Source organism: Pteronotus mesoamericanus, unplaced genomic scaffold, assembly GCF_021234165.1.
Source record: "Pteronotus mesoamericanus isolate MK-2021 breed Mesoamerican mustached bat unplaced genomic scaffold, CSHL_Meso_final contig_24, whole genome shotgun sequence".
Taxonomy (NCBI): domain Eukaryota; kingdom Metazoa; phylum Chordata; class Mammalia; order Chiroptera; family Mormoopidae; genus Pteronotus; species Pteronotus mesoamericanus.
In genome coordinates this window covers 22,188,760-22,206,683 of record NW_026555100.1, presented here as the reverse complement: position 1 = coordinate 22,206,683, position 17,924 = coordinate 22,188,760, and positions in this window count along the sequence as shown.

Here is a 17,924-nt window from a genome sequence, read left to right as displayed (position 1 = left end):
GAAAATATGGAATAATACTTTATACATAAATATACTAAGTATGCTAAAGTATTTTAATAAATCAAGTTATACAATTTGAGTGAAATAAATATAAGGGATTTAGATTACAATGTTTTATATCTTTTAGGAGTAGGTTTATTACCTAATTTGTTTATTTGACAAATATTTACTGAGTTTTCACTACATGCCAGACACTATTTAGGTACCAGTGGTGTTTAGTGGAAATAAAATAGATAAGATGCCTGCTCTAATGGAGTTTATATTTCAGGTGAGGTGATATAGACAATATACAACTCAATAAAAAAATAAACAAGGAAAATCTAGTAGTAAGTTCCATGAAAAGAATTAAACTAGCTTGTTGTGATAGTGAATTATTGGTGTCTAGGAGGCAAAGGAGAGACAGGTTAGAAATTAGCTCAGAGAGGTAGCTAGAAAGCAGTTTACATTGGGTTTTATAAGATAGGAGATTTGGTTTTCTTTTCCAGGGAGATGACATAGAGGAGTGATATGTTTGCATATTGCAAAAGATCACTCAGGCTGTTATGCAAAGAATGGATCATTGAGGGTGTCAGTTGAAGCTGGGTTTGACTGCACGTAATAGAAAACCCAGTAACAGTAGCTTGAATGAGATAGTTGTTTTGGGGGTTTTTTTCCCCCTTTTCCTCACATAGTACAACCTCCAGAGGTAGGTAGTACGAATGGGTGTAGCTGTCTGCATTTCCTTTGGTCTGCTGGCCTGAGAGAGCAAGCCTAGGTTCGAGCTAAGCAGAAAAAACAATGAAACTCGAGGAACAGAAAGGGCTTCTGCCAGCTAAATTGTATCTTACTTAAAAAGCTTTTCAGAATATCACCTAAAACTTACAACTAATTGGCCAATACTGTGTATGTGGCCAACATTATTTGCAATTATTTTTGAGTTTGAGCGAGACACAATGCTGGCTCCATCAAAGTTGTGGTTAGTTACTTATCTCCCTAAGTTTTTGATTTCTTATCTATAAAATCACAACAACAATAACAATGATAAATAGTTATTTTTATTATGGTGAGCTTAAAGGTTTAAATGAGATGATGAAATTAGAACAGTTAACACAATATATGGAACGTACTAAGTTCAGTAAATGCTATTTATTGGCATGTAAGGTCCATGAAGGTAGAAATCACATCTGCCTTGTGCAAGTTCTTAATATATATTTGTTGGATGTTGAATAAATAAATGCAGGAGGTAAATTCCCATGGAATTTAGAGGGTATTACTGTGGTAGCACCACAGTCAGTCAAGTGTATACGTTTGTGTTAAAAATAAACACATGAGGGGAAAAAAAAAACAAAACACCAACAGAGTCCTTTACAAACATATAATTAACTGAGCCCAGATTAGGCTCTCATTGCATTCTTTGAATTTTTGGAAGAAAATTCATTGCTGGTAATGTTGTACCTTGAGCATTGCCAAGATTCAAAAATATCAATTTGCTCCAAATAACATTTGGTGAAGACAGGGTAATGCAAAAGAATAAGGAATTTAACTGTTAAAAGCCAAGAGCTCTAAGTGAGTTAAAAATTAAAAAGTCAACACTTTTGTACAATTTCAGATTTTTTGTACTAAGGGGATTAGTTTACGATCAACCAATAAAAAAAAAAATAACTGACCATTGTTCTTTTAAACCTGAATTACATTTAAAAAAGGTAGAGTTTTTCATAAAAATACATTAATAACAATAAAACTTGAAAAAATAAAAATATATTAATAACTATAATTATCAAAACATTTTTATGAGATATTAGTTGTTTTTTTGTTTTATTTTGTTTTGCTCTACTTTCAATAGCTACATAGGGAGGACTGCTGACCATTTACTAGCATGACTTTGTATAAATTCTAAAGTCTAAGCTTTATTTGTGTCTGGTCTCATTTTAAAAAAAAGTTTTATGCCATTACACATTCATCTTATAGAAGCAAAAATAATAGCCACTTATCAATTTAAAAATAATTAGCTAAGTCCCAATTAATACTGAAGGGTTTCTGAAACACGATAGCAAATATAGTAGAAGTCATAAAGTAAGTAAGTCAAGGATCATATAAGAAAACTCTTGAAGATCACATAAATTAATTTAAATGCTATTGAATGGGGGAAGTTGTTGAAGAATTGTAAGTGCAATGTTCAGGTTTTAAGATGGAAATACAGTTCTGCCTGTAGAATATAGGATGATGGCTTAAGACAGTCATGAGATAATAGAGACAGAGGTAACAAAGTGGGATATTGCGCTCGTCAAGAATGATGCAGCTCTGACTTAGGGTACTAACAGTGTAGATGCTTGTGAGTGAATCAGTTTAAATTATATTTTGGTAGTAGAAACAACCATACTGAAGAGAAAGTAAAAGGGAGAGGTAGAAAGAAGGGAGTAATCTAGTTTTTTGCAGAGGACAATTATTCAATAGATGGTGGAATTCACCTGAATTATGAAGAAAGAAATTTGAGGAGAGAGATGAGTTTTAGACTTATGAAGTATCCACTGATATACATTAAGAAGTTGGATATAGTATCTTAAAATCCAGAAAAGAGGTTGAGTTGTAGATATAAAAGGAATGGAAGCAGAAGATTATATAGAGTAAGTTGAAAGAGTACAGAAGAACCAATTTTATGGAACAGTGGAACACTAATAAGTGTTGCCAGCTGTCAGAAGAAAGGGGTTCCCTGGCAGTAAGAACGGCTTGTGCAAATACACAGACACATGGAACAAGATGAATATTGGAACTAGAAGCAGTTTAATATCAAAGTATTATGTTTGAGATCTAAAGAGGCAGGCTGTGTTCAGATTTTAAAGAGGAAAATCTAGTATGTCGGCTATCCCAAAGAGCTTGGGCTTTATCTTGCAGTTAATGGGAAGCCACTGAAAGGTTTTTAACAGGGAGTCATATGATACCATCATGCTGTTATAAAGGATGGAATGTGGAGAGTCTGGCTGAAAAGAGCGAGACTAATTAAGATGCTCTTGCAATCACTTGGTGAGAGATAATGAGAGTGTTTACTAAGAGAGCAGGAGTGGAAAAGGATGTGAGAACAAAGAATGGAAAAATAATATTTAGAATCAGTTGGATATGAGGTCAGAAGGGAAGTGAGGGGTGGAGGATGATGCTCAATGTTCTTATTTGGGAGATATGATGAATATATTGTAACATTAAACAACTGGGAAAGATAATAGGGGAAGGAAAAAGGAGACTGAAGATATGGCCAAATAATTAGGAATAAATATGAAAAAAAAGGAGTGTTGGGAATATCAAGTCTGTAGGCAGTTTTAAGCAGTGTGTTAATAGTGCTGAATGCTTTTATCAATCAAATAAATTAAAAACTAAAAATGTTACCTCAGATTTAATGACCAGAAGAACAGTTTCTGGGTGAAAGCAGTGTCAGTGGGGTGGTGTGGACAGAAACCAGACTGCCGTGGGAGGAAGACAACAGGGGGAAGTGGTAATAGTCTAGACACTTTCTTCAAGAAGCTTCGAAAATAATAAGCGAGGCAGAGACAGAGAAGAAAATGAGACTGTAGAATAAATCCATGGTTTCTAATTTTCTTGAGTGGGTGATAGGATATATAAATATATATATATATATATATATATACACACACACTAATCTCTATTTTTTTAATATGCAATGTGAACAATTTTATATAATAAAAAGTAGGGCAAAATAATATTAAAGGCCATCACTCACTATAGAGTTAATGTTTTAAAAAAATATAAAATGGTTCATAAGACATTAAATAGCAAACAGTAATTATATTACTGTTACAATTTTTAGAATATTTTAATCAAATATTACTTTGTCAAAAATTTTTTAAACAAAATCCCTCTTAAGAAGAGGAAGTCCTCCCCCACTGCTTATATTTTCCATATGTTATTTGTTTTTTAGCCATAGGATAATTATTTCCAGACTTCTAGTTAACCTCTGAAGGCCTCTGGGATGTTTACTTTACTTGGGCTTTTGTCTTATTGTTGCGGTACTAAGTATTTTTTTAGAGTGGGATTTTGGATATTGAGGATTAACATTCATAAATCAGCAGAATCCGCTCATCAAGGAAACAAAACTATTTTCAAAACAGAGAATATCAACTATGCTGTAATGACGTTCTTCACATTTATACCCTAAATCATCTCCAGGAGCTTTATTTATTCATTAATTCATTCATTACACAAGTCTTATTCTGCATCTATGTGTACTGTGTGTTCAGATGCTAAGAAATACATCAAAACAACATATATACAAATCTTTTACCTTTGCAGCTTCCAGAAGTTTTAAATTCCAAATTAGATCCCTAACTGTAGATCTTGTGTGGATGCCCTCTATACACTCTCAGATGCCCTCACTGTGTTGCGCTGCCTTGTGGACGCCCTCGTCACCCCTCTCAGACTCTGATATCCCACACTGGGTCCGGACTTCCTTTCTCCTGTGAATAATCTCAAGGGAAAATTCATTTATGTGATTTAAATATATGTTAAAGACTTTATGCACATTCAGGAGCACCTGCAGAGCATCAAGGTAACTATCCGAACTGAAGCAGGATTGAAGTTTTATAGTGTGAAGGGAGGGGTATATGTACTTGTGATCTGATTCAGTTTGAAGTTTATCTTTAAATGCTGCAAAACCTTCAATGGAAAGAATTGGAGATTTTTCTGGTTGTCGTTTTTCTTGCTAGGGATCATTGGTTCAACTCCCTTCTGGCAATTGTCAAAATAGGTCTCTCAATAGATATTTTTTTGCCATTTCTGCAGTTTTTCAAGGTTTAGAAGAACAGGAAGGAGAAAAACAAAGTCAGGGGAGGGGGCAGGAAAGGAGAGGAGATAAACAGCAAGCAAGGCATCGATTGAAACAAGAGCAACTGAGGCGTCTGAATCCTTTTACAATACCAAGAGGTTCGCATTGGTCAGCTCTGACTCCTCTTGCAGGGCAGCTTCTATGTGAATGTTCCCTGCTCTCTGATTCAATCCCGATAACCCTGCCCTGAGCCAGCTTCCTTAACCTAACCCCCCCCAACCCAACCCCACAGGTGCTTAACTTGCTCTGCTCAAGTTCAGCATAGACATTAGACTGAAATTGTTCCAAAAGGGAAGAAAAGGGAAGGCAGGAGAAAAGGAAGGAAGGAAGGAGGGTGGGGAAGTGAAGAAGGAGGGGAAGAGGAAGCTCAATTACTTCTTTTGTACTCTTATATCACTAAAATGTCATTGTCCCTCACAAAACTTCAATGGTGCCCTTGCAATTTCACAGTATAATTATTTGTTAAAATCAAAGACTATGCAGTCAAAAAGTTCCAGATTCTGGTCCTTTCTTGGCCACTTACTACATTTATACCTTCAGAAATATACTTTTATCTTTCTAACCTCATCATCAGTTAAATAAGAGTATATATAATTATAATAGTCAAAAATTTTTTATGAAATTGACAGAAATACAGAGATCCAAGATGGTGGCAGAATAGGTGGATGTTACACTCACCTCCTTCCAGGGCCAAACTGGAATTACAACTAAAATATAGAACAATCAGCCTGAATAACCAACTGAGGACTAGCTGAAGAGAAGTTTTAAAACCAAGAGTTTACAGAAGAAGACTGGTAGGAAGTGTGCAGATGTGAAAAGGGCTGGCTCTGCTTCAACAGGTAGTGGCCGAGATTCCAGAGGGATATCTCAGTGGCAAAGGTTTCTCCTGAGAAGTGTGGAGTCTCAACCCCAAGCCGGGTACCCCAGCCCAGAGCACCAGAGCCAGGAAGAGGCACCCATTTGGCTGTGAAAAGCAGTGGGGTTTTCTGTCCATCAGAGAGAGAAGGCGTCCACTAGAGACACGGGTACCCTCCTAAAGCGTCAACACAGAAATTTTGTTCACAGCCTTTCACCCTAGGCTCCCGTGGAGGGAAGGCAGAACAGACTAGGGTTGTATGAGGAGAGTCAGAGGTTTGGGGTTTTGGGGAGAGAACTGAAGCAACAGCCGCCAGGATCCCTGTGCTGAGTCATTCTCCCATACCATAGCTGCTATCTTTCTTGGGTGGAGCACTCCCTTGCATGCAGCATCAGCCTGGGGGAAAGCAATAGGGGCCAGCCCCTGGACTCCCTCTCACCACACCCTGCAGACCTTATGCCTCGTTGAGGCATCAGTTGCCTTGGCCAGGGTATAGAGTTCTGGGAATACTCAGAGTGTCAGGGGCTGAATTGTGTGGCTTTGAGCTGGGGGCCATTCCCCCAACTCTTCAGTGAATTTGAATGGTGCTTACCCCTCATGGGAGATCTGCTAGAACCACCCTCTGGGCTCCAGTGACCCCACCCACCCAACACCTGGTAGCTCTTCTCTGCTAAATTCAGGGTACAATCTGGGACAGACTGAGTTGTATGGCTCTGGGGTGGGGGCCACACCCTGACCTTCCTGGAAGCCTGAGCAGCACCTTCTCCTCACAGGAGATCCCTTAGCCTCACTCTTCAGGCTCCTGGCAGTCCCACCCTTCCAACTTCTAGTGGCTCTGCCCTGCCGAGGTCTAGGTGGAATCCAGGACAGAGTGAGTTGTGTGGCTCTAAGACAACAGTTGCTTTTCTTTTGCATGCCCAAACGGTGCACAGTCTTCCCTTCACACAGCCAAATCTTGGTCTGTTTGGGCTTAAAAAGTTCTGCTGGTCTCATCCCAATGATTCCCTGAGACGCTGCCACAAAGGTGTGTAAGCACCAATCAGGTGGTAGCTAGACTTAATATACCCTGGAACAATTGCTGAGCAGCCTCAGATCCAGCACTGGCACTGAGTGTAAACCTGCGTCAGTTTGGTGAACACCACTTGCCCCTCCCTCTGATTCGCTGAGAACCTACCTCAAGCAACTCAAGTACCACCAGAGCCTCTTTTAGTGATTGATTGAGCCTAACAGTCAGCTTGACAGGTAGAGGCAAGTGGAGGCAGGAAGGGGCAGGTGGGGGCAGGTGGAGGCAAGTGGAGGCAGGTGGAGGGAGGTGGAGGCATGTGGAGGCAGGAGGAGGCAAATCTTGGTGTGCCTTGGGACATTTGCTGTCCTTTCCCTGGGCCCAGTGCTGCTAAAAGCCAATCTTGGTGCTCAGCTTGGTCCTCCCATGCACACCCAGGCCCAGCAGAGGCAGCCACAAACCATGGCTCCAAACAGGTTGTCCAGGGTCAGTCACAGGCATTGGCCTGCACCAAAATCCCTCCCATCAGACCCCATAACCAACACACCCAGTGGCTAGCTTCAAACAACATCAGAGCAAGATCTAATTAGCTTTACCAGTGGCATATCCAAAGGAGTATCTCAGCAATCATCAGACCCTGCTGAGGCATATTCCACTTGGTGTGGTCAGCACCTGCACAGCAGCTCTTATGCTGTGCTTAAGGTTGATTCTCACAGTTAGCCAGCCTGTGAGAATCACAGTGTGAGGGTCTACGCCATGCACGGATGAGCCAATAGCACTCAAGGCGCAATTACAATGGAAGGGCCCACATGAAACACAGAAGAGACATAGCTGGAACATCCAACTCAGGCAATCAAGGAGACTGTGCCACTGGGTCCCAGAGGGCACCTACTATACAAGGCTACCCTATCAAGATGGAGAGTCATAGCTGATCTACCTAATACACAGAAACAAACACAAAGAAGCAGCCAAAATGGGGAGAAAAAGAAACATTCCCCAAATGAAATAACAAGAGAAAACTCCAGAAAAAAAAAAGACTTAAGTGAAATGGAGGCAAGCAATTTATCAGATATTGAGTTAAAAAAAATACTTATACCAATGCTCAAGGACCTTAGTGAGAACTACAATATGAAAAAGGACATAGAAACCATGAAAAAGAACCAGTCGGAAATGAAGAATACAAAATCTGAAATGAAGTATAAAGAAGGAATAAACAGTAGGCTGGATGAAGCAGAGTATCAAATAAGTGAATTGGAAGACAAGGTAGCAGAAAATACCCAATTACCACAGTGAGAATAACAGAAAGAATTTTAAAAAATGAGGATAGTTTAAGGGGCCTTGAGACAACATAAAGTATAACAACACCCATATCATAAGGGTACCAGAAGGAGAAGAGAAATGACAAGGGACTGAGAACCTATTTGAAAAAATAATGACTGAAAACTTCCCTAAACTGGTGAAGGAAAAAGGAACACAAGTCCAGGAAGTTCAAAGAGACTCAAAAAAGATCAACCCAAAGAGGCTCACACCAAGACACATCACAATTAAAATGACAAAAGTTAAAGACAAAGAGAGAAACCTAAAAGCAACAAGAGAAAGACAGTTACCAATAATGGCGCTCCCATAAGACTGTCAGCTGATTTCTCAACAGAAATATTTTAGTCCAGAGGGAGTGGCATGAAATATTCAAAGTGATGTAAAGTAAGGTCCTACAACCAAGACTCTTTACTCAGCAAGAATATCATTGAAAATTGAAGGCAAAATAACTTCCTGAACAAGAAAAAGCTAAAGGACTTTGTTACCACCAAACTAGTATTACAAAATGTCATAGGGTCTTCTCTAAGAAGAAGAATAAAAAAAACCCAGAGGAACATAGTTATAAAAAAATAAAATGACAATAAGTACATATCTGTGAATAATCACTTTAAATGTGAATGGCTTAAATGTTCCAATCAAAAGAATCTCAAAATGTCAGTTCAAAAGAATAATGTCCCCCTATGTTCATAGCAGTGGTATTTACAGTTGTCAAGATCTGGAAACAGCCTAAATGTCCATCAGTAGATGAGTGGATAAAAAAGTTGTGGTACATTTATACAATGGAATACTACTTGGTTATAAAAAAGGAAATCTTACCTTTTGTGGCAGCATGCTAAGTGAAATGTTATGCTAAGTGAGATAAGCCAGTCTGAGAAAGACAAATACCATGTGATCTCACTTATGTGTGGAATCTAATGAACAAAATAAACTGATGAACAAAACAGAAATAGAGGCATGGATACATGGAACAGACTGAAAGCTGTGAAAGGAAGCCATCAACAAAATGAAAAGACAACCCACTGAGTGGGAAAAGTTATTAATATGGAAAGTATAACTCTTAAAAAGGATAAAAAGCATAATTCTATTTTATATTCTGGAACTTACGTATTTTATTTGCTTTGGTCAGGATTCCATTGTCCTTGGGTAAAAACAAGATTATTTCTTGACTAGACTGTAAACCTCTCAAAGGCGAAAACCAAGTCTTTAATTTTTTTCTGCATCCTCCAGAGTCCTTCCTCCAATGCTGTCTCAGCTGGTACATAGAAAAGGACCACATGCATGAGTAAGACTATCATCTTTCTCTTCTGCACTTTGAAATAGAGAACTGTCTCAGACACAAGCAGTATTCTTTATGGAGACCATAAGAAATCCTCAGGTCCATAAGAGCTATCATATCCCCTTAGATATTTTTCAGAGCTATAATGATGCCTGATAACTCCTTTCATTGCCCTTACTAGGCTGTCTGACACACTTACTAGGCCAAGTTTTCATATTTCTGTGCCTCATGTTTGCAATTATACTACTCCCTTTTTTCTGGCTCTAAACAACGGAAATGTATTTACCACAGTTATGGAGTATATTACTGCTTTTACTTATTTCAGCAAGTTGTACCTGCCACTTATCATCCTTAAGGAAGAATTGTTGTTGACAGATGTTGCCATATTACCATATCTCTTCACTGTAGAGAAAAAGCTTTTCCTTGATCAAAATTATGCCACACTGTATGAAGAGTTGATAGAACACTAGAGTTCTCTCCAAAGTTGAGGATGGAAGGTCTGAGTGACCATCTCATAAAATTTCCTGTTCAATTAATACCCTTTTATCTCAACTGAGAGAGTTATATTTTTGAACTTTTCAAAGATAGCAAAGATTATATATATATATATTTTATCTACCAGGTATTTATTTTAAATTTTATAAATCAAAAATTCATTATCATATTTTATCTAATTTATCTTGAAATCTAATGAGTAGAATCATTATGAAGTCCAACAAATGAACTTAATTTTTTGTACAAATTTCTGATAATGGAGGTCTTGGGAAATTACACATTACTCTGATTAGTAGCACTATAAAAACTTGAAAGAATATTTAGGGGATTTTTACATGAAATCACTTCACAATATCAGATTGGTTGTATTAGTACTGCAAGCAATCCTACCACATTTCTCTGTCCACAATTTCAACCTCTCCGTCTCTTCCTCTTCTCTATCTTCTCTTGCTCTCTCTTTCCTTTCTCCCTTTATCTCTCTCGAGTACAGGATATTTAAACATTCTCATCTCCCCTCAAACCTCAGTGGGTCTTCGTTATGCTCTTTCTCAGTTGGTGACCTTACTTCTTCCACTGGACACTCCCCACTATAATTATCCATTCACCTACATTAGTACCCACATACTATGGCTGCCTTCCTAATACTATGGATGAACAGTTTATGTTTCAATATAACGTTGAACCTTTTATCACTCCGGTATTATCCATTGTTTTCTCCATCAGCAATTTATCTACCCCTATGGGATCATAACCATCAGCTTACAAATTTTTAACACTTCCCCCTATCTCAGAGGTGCAAAATCACTCCCCCTTGATGTAACACTCCAATTCTAACCCATGTCTCTTTTTTTCTAAGAGTAAAACTTCTCAAATGAGTTGCCTGTGCTCAGACTCTAATAGCTCTCTCTCCCTCCTCACATGAAAATACTCCAGTCAAGCTTAAATCTCTACTGCTCCATTGACACAGCTCTTATCAACATCACTATCAAACTTCATTTTGCTTATGCGAAGGGTCCATTTTCATTACTCTTCTCACTTGCTCTGTTAGCAAGTGATGAGCTTATGCCTCACTTTTTTCACTTGGCTTCCAGAAAGCCAGTCCCGACTGGTTTTCAACTTATTTTATGGCTCTTCCTTCTCAGCCTCTTTTCTGGTCTCTTGCTTTTTCTCCCTGATTTCGAAAGTCAAATATCTCCAAGGCCAGCTCTTGGGCTACTATTTTTTTCCCTCTGGATTTACTCATTCCTTTGGTGAGCTCCTATACTTCTCTCTCTCTGCTTTTTTAATGTTTGAGCTTTAAATAACACCAGTATTTGGTGATTCTCAAATTTATATATCTAACCTACACTGATTTCTGGAATTCCTGGCTCTTTTAAACTAGAAGTTCCTCAGTGATCCCTTTAAAATACAAGTTAGCTAATTCCTTTTTCCTGCTCAAATATTACCTATGGCTTCTCATGTCGCAAAAAAATAAAAGCAAAAGACCTCTTAATGGCCCAGGTCCCACCTGAGCTGATCTCCCCATTGCCTTTCTGCCTTTTTTCCTCCCCTGCCCTCCCGGTCACTCACTCAACTCCAGTCGTGCTGGTCTTTCTCATGTTCTTTAAACTGGGCAAGTGCACTCCAGCCTTAGAGCATTTGAACTTACTGGCCCTCCATATGTCTCTGAGTCGCTCTCCAGCTCTTACGGTCTTCAGTCGAATCTTGCCTCCTGAGTAAGGCCTCCCTGATCACCCTTTTCATCATACTCACCTCACCACTTTGTCAATCATATATCCCATTTACTTTTTGTGTGTTTCCTCACAGTACTTATCACTATCTAACATGCTAGATATTTTCACTATGTATTTACTTTATGTCTTCCTCCAGTAGAACATAAGGTCCATGAGGGCAGGAATGTTTGTCTGTTTTGTTGTTTGCTGTGGTATCCCCAGCACACAGCACTTGGCAAATACTGCATGTTCACTATATTACCATTTCACAAAGTGTGGTGCTCAGACCACCAGCATCACAGTGACATGGGACCCTTCAGAACGTGTTAGAAATGCCAATTCTTGGACCCTCCCATCGTCCTACTAAACCTGAAACTCTGGGGGCAGAGTCCCCCAGTCTGCGTTTTGCAAGCCTCCCAGGTAATGTCTACTAATATTTGAGGATCAATGTACTAAAATTTCTTGAATTAGAGGAAAAAATGAGAAAAATTTTATTCCTGGGTTAAAATTTATGCAAATAAATGTAAAAACGCTCTCCAGAATTTTTTTCTGAGACATAATAACCCTAATAAAAAGGGTTAGTTTATAATTTAGAAAATGAAAAACATGGCATTATCCTATGCCATGAATTCAAATCTATTGAAAAGTGGTAGACATACACAGACTTGACCAAATGTGTACAATTTATGGTTTAATTCAGTTTTAGTTGCAAATTATAAAAATTAGTGCCGTGACATTTGTCCTATGATTAAAAAAATTTAACAAAGCTGTTAATAATATCATTACTTCTCTTGGTCTTTCCTTGTTCTAAGGATTTCAACTCTAGTTTTCTTATTTGGTATCTTTGTCCTTTGTAGTCAGTCAAATCACACATGAGCAGCTTTTCCATATTTGATGCCTGGAATACACTCTCTGCCCTTAATGAGGGAGGGCAGAGAATGTATTTCAGTTGGTGAAATCACACATCTTATGATTATGAAGCAAACTAATAACTTCTTCCCTTACTGTCTGTGTATGAAGTTATGACCCTTCCCAGGGGAACAAGTGTCTCTGTTAGCCCAGCAAAATCCCAGTTTGTACTTGATATCCTGGCATGATTATTAATTGCATTCTCCATTGCCAAAAGTATCCTGGCTTGATAACAAATTATATGGCCACCCTACTCATTTTATATATAAATATAAATATATAAATATAAATATATGCCACTTTTAGTCTACATTTTTACACAGTATACAAATGATATTGGAAACCAGGGTTCTAATTGTCTTTGATATTCACTATCAGTTATTCAAAAAAGAAACAGTTATTCAAAAAAAGTCTAGGAGGGGGGCAAAAGGTTAAAAAAAATGGGACAACTGTCATAGAATAAACAATAAACAATAAAATAGCAAAAAAAATGTAGATATCAGTCTTTTTAACACTATAATGAGGAGGAAAAATGTTAATATAAGATATGAATAAATTAATATTATATGGCATTATAAATTTTACTAAGAATTTATACTTATTTACATGGTATTTTATTTGCATTAGATTTCACTAAAATCTCTTCTAATTCTAATACTAAATGTTAGTATTAATTTCAATAGATATTATATTTCTCATTATGTTTTAGCAGGATAATTTTATGATATTACTGAAACAGACAGCCAGTGAGAAATGCAATTACAGATTATTTTGCCTGATTTTTTTTTCTTTACTAAATCAGCTAATCCTTTTATTTATTTGACATAAGAAAGATATAACCTTAAACCCATTCCTTTATAGATAGATAATAGATGAATGCAGAATTATCATTGGGTATGGTTAGAATTTCTGGGTTAGTTTCCTTGGGCTAGTGTATCCCAGCAATTTTTGGCTTGCATCTATTTTCAGGCAAAGCTAAAATGTATTGAAGTGTGAGTTGAAAATGGAGTAAATATAATAAATACATTTATCTTACTGAGTAAATACACTAGTGGGCTTAAGGGCTTTTCCTTTCCTTTAATAATTCAGATCTTATATAAACATTAAACTACATTACTATGAACCAAATTTTACCTGTGTGTGACTACTCCTTTGCAATAATTTTTAAGTTTATCTGGGTTTTTAAATTTTTAATTTCTCTTGCACACAATTTATTGAGAACTCACTGTGGATTGATGTAGTGTCTCCTAGGCTTCCTTATCATATGTTATTTAATAGAAAAATACATGTTATTTGAGAGGAATGTTCTATTTGTGAAACAAATCTATATTGGATATTTCAATAATTATTATATTCAAGTACATGATCAATTGTATAGTTCACCCAGGCTATTAGTCTTTGTAACAAAGATGTTTACTTGATTGATTCTCATAGTTGCCTTAGCTCTACTTAACATGAAGAATCATCCTCTTTCTGGCAATCTATTTGGTACAGCTGTGTTGGCATCTACACCAACTGCCATACGCAGAACAATGCTGTAGCATTCTGTATGTACAGCAAAACTGGCTGGCATAAACACGCTGACCCTAGCATGACACCCCGCGTAGGCGGTTTGTATACATAATCATGGCCACAGCCTGCTTGGCTTGTTCAAGGTCATATAACAAGTGTGGGTTTGCTTACCACTTGGAGTCATTCAGTTCTAGTCTGGGGGTGACCTTAAAATAGCCAAACCAACACTTTTTCTATCTTCAATAAATGCTGTAGAAGTAGTCTGAATTTTACAGTATGCATTATTTTTATGAGAAAAAAGATATTTGCATCAGTCTAATGTTATTCTCTTTTATGAGTTGCTTTACAACTGGGATGCACACTGAGTTATTTTATTCTTGGCTGGAAGGTATGCCTAGTCTTACATGATGGTACATTTTCACTGAGTATCAGTTTTACATTTTACTTCATGGAGTATATGTTAAGACAAAAGAAATATATTTTAGAATAGCATACAAAATCCATAAGCAATTTTAAAAATATATACCTTTAAAAAAACTGTCTTGTGAGTCTGGTTTCAGACTAAGTCAGATACTTTCGGAGCAGACTTTCTTCTATTCTGGATACTAATTATGGTTTTTGTTTTGTTTTGTTTTTTTGGGAAAAATTTAAGACTGGTAAATGTAAATGTTAGAAATTTTTTTCATCTTATTTAACAAGTTAAATACTCTTGAATGTTAACATTTACTCCACCAGGAAAAAAAAGCAACAAGAACTAAAAACTGCTCTATGTCTGCATAGGAACACATCTCGATGATCTCTAATCTATTAAAAGTAGGCTTATTCAGCAATTTAAAAAAATATGTAAGTTTATTACCAGCTATACTCTTTGTATTTAAAAATAAAAAAATAAAAAACAAGCAAACAAAATCCCTTGTCAGATTCTTACTTCTTTGAACTGCCACCAAACTCTGAATTACGTTTATGGCACTTGTTTTCTAACTTGTGCTACATATTTGTTTAATTTTTCTTAGGGAAGCCTGTGTCATATGCATATATAAAATAATTTTGAACACAAGCTAATGCCCTGTAAGCATTTGAGAATGGAAACATTGTAAAATAGAAGCTTGAGTCCTGATATTTGTCTTCCAGATTTAATTATTTAAAGACCCCTGTTTGCTTCAACTCTGGAACAGAGTCAGTCTTCAGAAAGGGAAACAGTTTTGAGAGTTTCAGGTGCATTTTTCACAATTGCCCTGTGTCTCATGGCTGATTGCTCTGTGGTTAACTCCAAGTTCACTTTGTTGACTAGGGAACATCTTGACGTGTATGAGACCAACACACATTTCAGCGTCATCTCTTTAAATGCAGTGGTATTTTTGCTTTTTTTCTTGATCCTATCACCCCAACAGGCATAGACTTTTGAAGCATTAAATGCACTGCTTGTCTATTTAATAGAGTGAATTTCACACGTGTTTGTTTTGTCTTCCGAGTATAACAATTGGAATATAGTATTTCTCTCCCATACTACTCCCACTCCCCAAACAAACTAAAGGATTAGATAAAATTGGTATCACTGAAGTTGAGGATATCTAAAAACAGCAAACTGTAACCCTGGGAATTTTGAGTGATACAAATACAATGGCTGAGAGCATTTTTAACCACAGAATTTTTGCCTTATATACTTTGACACTTGCAAGGTTCTTGAGTTGCTTTCCTTGTAATTTATATGAAAATACTTATGTTTGGGGATGACACAATTCACATCCCAGAACTTTTTTTTCCTCCACATGACCATATTTGTAACCAACTTGTAACATCTGGTTTAATTCCCAGCAAAACAAGCAAATACACTTTCTGAGGAGTGATAGCAATTCTATACCTGTTTGTTTACAAATTGTTTGACAATGAGTCAGAAGCCTACTTATTTATTTATTTATTTGTTTTTGTATACAACTCCTCAGATTGATTTAGCAATCTGGAATAATTTCCTGCCTGTCTTTCCATCTTTATAACCTAAGCAAAGTGCCTTTAATGCTTTCAGTCTTTCTGTCTGATACGCAAGTGATATGTATTTCACAGAGAAAAAAAAAATGCCTTCTCTATTCCATTAAATTGTACTGACTTATCACAAAAGCCTGCTTTTGGGTTACATCATCACTCAAAATGTTGCCTGTGCCTGGGGAAACGGATTCTCTAATTAGCAGTAAATCAAAGTCCTTTCTCTCTGATGCAAGAGGACTGTGAAATAAATTGTGATGGGTGAGCTGTATCAGCAAAGACTGGTGATTAGGAGGATTGGCTGACAAGCCTATTAAGACTTCTCCAAAGGAAACCACACCCATTAAAGGAGAGGCTGAGGAACTACATTTTTTGTGGTTTTACTGTTGATCTCTGTTTCCTCATACAAGTTCATTATAATTGACAATCAGGCTGGTAGTACACAGGATGCTTTAATCTAAATATTTGAAGGCACTTTTTTATTTACTTAATTTTTTGTAACCTAATGAAGTAGGATTTTAAAAATTGAATCAACAGGAACACAAGATCATATTTACAAGCAACAACTGAAACCATTAAAATAAATAAGAAAAGACTATGCCCTAGTGGAGAAAACAAGAAGTTGATGTATATTATCCTGTTAAATGCACACATATATTTAGGAAAAAAAAAATGTCCTATTCGTTCAAGTTACCTCTTTTGTCTGGCTATAGTTGTCAAATTCGTGACCTGAACAGTTCTTCAGCTAATCTGCTTGTGTCAATAGCCCCCAGATTATGACATATTTTAAAAAATACTTTTTGCACAACTCAATGTAGATAAACTTCAGTTAATTCTAAATCTAAAATTTATTTTAACATTTTGAATAACACTGATAATGTTCCAATGACAATATCATTGATAAAAAGTATTGATCTTATTAGTCTTTAGTAATTAAGAAGTAATTTTCAAGAAATCGAAGGGCACATGCTGTCTGTCTCATTGGGCTAAGTGACCACATTGAGAATGAATTAGTAGACATTTGAGAAATAAGTCTTTTCTCTCCTTCTTTCCTTTTAACCTCTTTATCACACTCTAAGCACTTCCTACTAAGGCATGCAACCACTGCCATCAGCGGTTTTCAACCCTAGCTCCACATAAAGTTATTTTGAAGGATTGAAACTACCTTTGGTTGGGGCGCTAAACATCTGGATCAGTTTTGTAGGAATAGGGTAGTGGCAGGCTGGGAGGCAGCCACCAATATTTTTTTCAGCTTCATTGATGTAATTGACATTGATATGTCATTATGCAATGATGTAACATAACATAATGATGTAATCTATCATTATACAATGATAATAACATTGTGTAAATTTCAAGTGTACCATGTGATGACTTGATATACCTGTATATTGTGAAATGATTACCACAATAAGGTTTGTAAACACATCCATCACCTCACATAGTTACCATTTATGTGTGTATGGTACGCACATTAAGGACCTACTCTTTCAGCAAATTTCAATATGCAATATAATATTGCAAACTATAGTACCATGCTCTACATTAGATCCACAGAACATATTCATCATACAGTTGAAAGGTTGTACCATTTGCCCAACATCCTCTCACTTCCTCTATCCCTAGCCCCTAACCCAAAGGAAACAAAATCACTGTCTCAAAGAGCTACCTTCACCCCTGTGTTTACAGCCACATTATTCACAACAGTGAAGACATGGAAACAACCTAAGTATCTACGGATGGTTGAATGGATAAAGAAAATGTGATATATAAGTACATAAAATATATAAGGCTGAATATTATTTAGTCATAACAAGAAGGAAATCCTGCCATTTGCAACAACATTGATGCTCCTCGAGGGCATTAGCTAAGTGAAATAAGTCAGATAGAGAAAGACAAATACCGTATGATCTCACATATATGTACGTACATATGTAGAATACTAAAAAGGCATTGATATTTTTTAAGTGGCCCAGGGACCACTGGGCTCCATGCTCTGCTTACCTCCTCCCGCTCTCATGCATAATCTCAGCTCAAGTCACACTTCTCTCTCT